This window comes from Mytilus edulis, chromosome 4, assembly GCF_963676685.1.
Source record: "Mytilus edulis chromosome 4, xbMytEdul2.2, whole genome shotgun sequence".
NCBI classification, from domain to species: domain Eukaryota; kingdom Metazoa; phylum Mollusca; class Bivalvia; order Mytilida; family Mytilidae; genus Mytilus; species Mytilus edulis.
Window position 1 is genome coordinate 64,161,202 of NC_092347.1, and position 6,528 is coordinate 64,167,729.

A 6,528-nucleotide genomic window follows, 5' to 3' on the forward strand; every position below is an offset into this window, starting at 1 on the left:
GAGACCTTTTCGAGATAATTTTATTATCAAATGTTTGTTATTTGAAAAATGGAGCATAATAATCTTAAGATAAATTTCTGACTTGATATTCATGATTAGCAAATAAAATTATCAATATTATATTAATTGAAAGATAGGTTTTGAGTGATCATATTAATCTAATTTTTGTCTTTATTATATGAATTATATAAATTATGTAATGGTCATCAAAATAAGATGAATGCATGCTACATTTGATAAAATCAGTTGTAGATATCATTCTTGTAAATATCATTTTATCATCTGGTTATCATTAACTCCATGATGAAATCAGTGAGTAACATCAAATATTTTAATTTTGGATGTAACATGTCTTCTGATTGGCTGACATTGTTTTGTTTATTAAATCATAGACATAATTTTGTCATGTGACTGTGACGTCATCAGTTTTTTTTACATGGTTTACTCTGGTTTAAAATGGAATTTAAATTTAAATTATAAGAAATAACTGTAATATTTTTTTTCTGTCTATTTGAAATAACATAAAAAATGTGGTGCACACTTTAAATAACTATGCGAGTTATTCAGTGTGCACCACATTTTGATGTTATTTCTTCATAAACAGAAAAAAATGTTACAGTCATTCCTTAAATAGTATGCAGATACAGTTTCACTACAAGATAATCTTTGGCTATACCTTTTTATACCCTTTGGTTTATAGCGCTTCATCTTTTAAATAAACTTTCGATTTTCTAATATTTTAGCCTTTGAGCACCACTGAAGGGACACTAATTGTCGAAAAATATCCATCTGGTGCAGAAAAAATGATACTGATCATGTTATAATGATTAAAAAAGTTGTTATTATGATAGTATGCGAGTTGAAAAGAGTTTCTTAATTGTAGAAAGATAAAGAGTACTGTTAGCATTAACTATATATAAAAAGTAGTTTTATTGAAAAATTATTTAAAAGTTGAGTCAATTACAGGCAGTTTTCCAATTTCGATTTTATAAACTACCTGCCCCAGCTGACTCAGGATCAAAAAGGGGGTGGGAAAAACCATGTCATTGAACATTTTGTAGTAAAGATAGATTCTTTACAACATCAAATTTTCTGGGAATAGGCACCAGTTAGAAGATCATGTATTTGCAAGTTCATCCTAAATATCTACTTTTATTGACTTTATATGTATAAATAAATTTGTAAATTATATATACCTAAACCATTGTAAACTGTGATGTTTCATTCTAAAGTGCTTTCTATAGATATAGTTAAACATATGAGGTGTTGAATTATATAATCTTTATGAGAGCTTAAATCCTTTATTGTTCAACTTAGTTAACATGCTTTTGCCATAAATTATGATCTGAAATTTTTCTTGATTTTAGTAAAAAATGATGTTGAAAGTTTTCTGCAAATTTTTATCAATATATGATGTACATAATTCATTCCATGGTGCTCAATACACTGTACACTATGCTTGTGTGACTGTTCATACACTACTAACATGTTAAACATGCTTTGATTTTCTTTTTGTGCTGAAATATGTAAGAAGTCAGTAAAAGATATAATCAGATTTGGAATATTTTAGAAATTGTTTTTTTTATGATATTAAGTTTGAAGGGCATTAATGCTTTCATACACTATTTAAAGTCATAGATTTGAAAGAATAGCTTTACTATAGAACAAAAGGTGTTGGGGTAAAGATTGCATGAAATGCAATCAAAACTTCATTGTTTTGACATGATATCTAAATCTTCCAAGGTTTATCACTACCTTACATAGTTTCAAACGACATAGTGCTATGGAGTTATTATTCTTTAGATTTTTACCCCCTAAATGTTAAGCAATTTATCAATGATCTATTATACTTCGATGTTCAAGTAAAAATATGATGTGTATTTAAATAACTGAACTCTGAAGTATGAAATTGTGACAAAAATAGGTTCAACTACAAATGTACTCCCATGAATAAAGAAATATAACTTAACTCAAATTTATAATTTACATAGCTAAAATTTATAGTATTCAATGTTTTACTTTAAATTCACAAAATTGTAAAATTAAAGCAATCTTTTGGGTGCCCAGAAGTGCTTAAATTTTCGTCTACTTTCACACAGTAACCAGCAAACAATGATAATTGTTAAGGATGTTTCATTGCCATTCAGGAAAAAAATCATTAACAATTGTAATGATTCTATGGTTGTTTCTTTTTTTAAGATTCATTATCACATTAATTCAATCTAACAGAAATGAATACCACTAACATCTCATATTCATTTGTTTATTTTTCATGTCAAGAGTGAAAATTAGGAGCCAGGGAAGAGAGTAATTTAAAATAATTTCATAACATGTATATTTCATATTTCATTATGATAAGATATTATGATGGTCTAACAGGATTCTCGTGTAATTCTGAAATCAACATTCATTGCAAAATGAATTGTAAAATTCATGGTTACATGTTTTTCCACATTAAAGTGCACAGGTTAATAAAAGAAAAACTTGATAGAAATCTTGTTTTCATGATCCTACCAAAAAATGTTATTATAAGTATTGAATGCTTCTTTTAAAAATTTTATAGGGTGGTAAAAGTTTTGACCATGCATACATTTTTAGAACTGAAGTGCTTCATACAAAATTTACTTCTGTCAAAAAGAAGCATTCAATTCAATTAAACTGACCCTTATTTAGCCAGCAGATATACTATTTCTTGTTATATTATATATGTGTTTGTTGCAATAGTGCTATTGATGCAAGTTTATATGATTTGTATTGGTTTTCTGTTGTTTAAAATGATAGTCTATTTTAAATAAAAGTGCTTATTTATAAAGCAAATGTTTTAAATGACAGATCATAAAATAATCATGTTTAAATTTTGAATGCAGGAGTGTATTGTTAATAAATATTTTCAATATTGCTTTTGATATATTTATTTGATTTATTCAATATAGGCTCTTTTCCCTTATTCCTTTTCGATATTTAAATAAGACGTGCATAGTGACCATGTGAACATTAGTCTAGGCTGTGTTATCAATGCAACTTAGCGAAATGAAGAAAGTGGCTTTACAAAAACGGTATATCGATGGGTCTTCCAAGTGCTCCATGAAACCTCTTTCTAAATTATTGACATCTATTTTATCTATTTTATTAGCAATCAGAGACGGGCTTTAACGTTATTGTGAAACTGCCTATTCTAGAGGTGGCGTGAATCAGATGTGGATACTTAAAATTCCAAAGATCTTTTAGAGTACATACAATCTAACTCTCTTTCATCTTGTAAAAGTATTAAAACATTTGACTTTTCTACACTTTATACAACTATTCCACATTCCAAACTAAAAGATAAATTTAAAGAGTTGGTATTGCTTTGTTTCATAAAAAAGAATGACCAGGGACGATACAAATATCTTGTCTGAGGAAGGGATACATCCTACTTTGTAAAGGATCACTCTGAATCAAACAAAAAATTCTCTGAAACTGATATTATCAAGATGCTTGATTTCTTGATTGACAACATATTTGTTACGTTCGGAGGACATTTTTTTCAACAGACTATCAGCATTCCAATGGGAACGAATTGTGCCCCTCTTCTTGCCGACTTGTTTCTTTATTATTAGGAGGCTGACTTCATACAGGAACTTCTTAGGAAGAAAGATAGGAAGTTAGCAATATTCTTTAATTCTACTTTCCGCTATATAAATGATGTTCTTTCACTAAATAATTCAAAATTATGTGACTATGTCGAATGCATCTATCCCATTGAACTAAAGATAAAGTATACAACAGACACAGTTAAGTCGGCCTCATATCTTGACTTACATCTAGAAATTGACAATGAGGGTCGATTGAAAACAAAACTTTACGACAAAAGAGATGATTTCAGCCTTCCAATTGTGAACTTTCCATTTCTAAGTAGCAACATTCCAGCAGCACCTGCATACGGTGCATTTATCTCCCAATTGATATTTCCGTGCTTTCATTTCCCATTATGATTTTCTTGATAGAGGGTTGTTGTTCACAAGGAAGCTATTTAATCAAGAGTTCCAAAAGGTGAAGTTGAAATCATCTCTTCTTAAATTTTACGGATGCCATCACAAGTTGGTTGACCGTTATGGAATAACCGTTTCCCAAATGATATCGGATATGTTCCTTACATCGTAACTACAATCCCCTTCCCTTTCATGAATGTGACCTACTGAATTAGACTTTTTACCGGATTTATTATCTCATAAACAACAAGACGGGTGCTACATGTGGAGCATATATATGGGTTTAGCGTTTCATGTAAATATCAAGTACATCATGGCGATAATTGTTTACCGATGTTCTAATCTTGTAAACCAATTAAGAAGAGACAACAAAATTAAGGTAACAAACAAAAACTTGAGAGACTCGAACTTAGTGATTTATAGAAGTCTCACTGATGAGTCTTATGAAGACTAAACGAGCGTCTGACGCATTAAATTATAAGCCTGGTACCTTTGATAACTATTTAAACCAGTGGGTCGAGGACACTGTTGATGGTCGTTTCGTCTCCGAGGGTATCACCAGCCCAGTAGTCAGCACTTTGGTGTTGACATTCATATCAATTATATGGTCATTTATTTAAAATTTTCTATTTACAAAAGTCCCTTTGATAACCATTTACAAACTTTGTAGAGTAGACGAATCTGTTAACCTGATAATAGGGGAAAACGTTAGAATAAAACAAGAGCGGAACCTGAAATAGCAAGCAAAAAAAAACAAAAAACAAGAGCCCCTCCACCAACACAAACAAAAAAATGAACACTGCCTTGGTAAAATTAAAAAAATAATAATAAAAATAAAATGCTGATTAACAGTAAAAAAAAACACAAAAAAAAACTGATCCATTTGTAATCTTATAGCAGGAAACAATACACAATCGTCGGAGTTATTGATTTGATATGACGATTTAAATCAAGATTTGTATAGTTTACATCTTTGATTTAATACTTAACCACGTTTTGGTTATAATCATGAAAACATCCAAAAGTTTAGATGATCAACAAAAGAAGATCTACAAATAAGTCAATAGTGGTTCCACATTGCGATCAGATCTGATATACGATCGTGAATGAAATATTATCTAAAAGACGCATGCTCCGTCAGTAAATAATCTAATTTAATAAATTATTATGAAAAATATTGTTAAAAAAACTGTCTGTCAATATATATGGTTCATCATTCTTATTAGTGTCGTAGTAAAATCAAGACTTAAATATACACCGTTTTGACAGAACTATGAAAGGCAGACTGCTCTTCTGAATTTCAGAGAAATAAAAATGTAACAAACATGATTTTTTCATATTTTTAATTCATTGACTACTTTTCGCATAGAAATATTGTTCAATATTACTGTTTGAAAGATATTTTGATTTAGTTTATTCAGAAGCTTTAAAAAAAATTCTGTACTATTTGTAAACAAACTTCAGTTATCATTGATATGTTCATAATTATAAATTAACTGTTACTAAAATTTTCGTCCCCCTAATTAGTATTCACACCGCCGATCGCGCTTTAAAATATCAATAAAGCGCTCAGGTATATCGACTTCCACCACGCATGCGTGATTCCCCAGTCTCTCTCGGCGAAAAGTGTTCATAAAAAAAGATTCAAAAGGGGAGGTGGTGGGAGCTAATTACGTAAGTATTATTCTATCATAAAATTAAAATTTGAAAAAAATGAGGCTTTTCTACTTAAGGAATAGATTACCTTAGCTGTATTTGGCAAATATTTAAGAATTTTTGGTCCTCATTGCTCTTCAACTTCGTACTCTATTTGGCCTTTTAAACAATTGTTGATTCGAGCGTCACTGATGAGTCTTTTGTAGACGAAATGCGCGTCTGGCGTAAATATATTTTTTTATCCTGGTATCTATGATGAGATATTTGATATTACGAACCGTGAAAGATCGGGTACTGGATTTGGGGGATCGAGAAAAGGATCATGAAAGAATGACCAAGTTTCTGAAAATAATAATACAATGGACGATGTGTGTGTGTGTTGTTTTTTTTTGTTTTTTTTTAAATCATACGAATTTCATTGGCAAGAATAATATCATATCATAATATTTAGATGGTTAACCTTTTGAATATGTTCTGTCAAAACAATGATAACAGAGAAGTAACTCACAACACCGTTTGAGTCATGTTTTTTCCTCAGTAAATGAATGACATTGATCTAAGCAGTTTCTATGAGATGATATTCCTATGTTTTTTTCTTTTTCTCATTCGTATTACTGTTAAAAAATATTCGACACTAATCAGATAGTTTCTTAATGCATTTTCGGCGGAATTCTAAGTACAATGTGTGGGTCCCAGTAGCTGTGTTTCTTTCAGAAATAGCTTAACTATACAATAATGATAATAGAATTTATTGCACGCTAACTTTTGGTTACTTTCTGTTGGGAATATTATATTGCTATACAATAATAATATTAACAGTAATTCTAAAAATAATATTAATAATAATAATAATAATAATAATAATAATAATAATAATAATAATAATAATAATAATAATAAT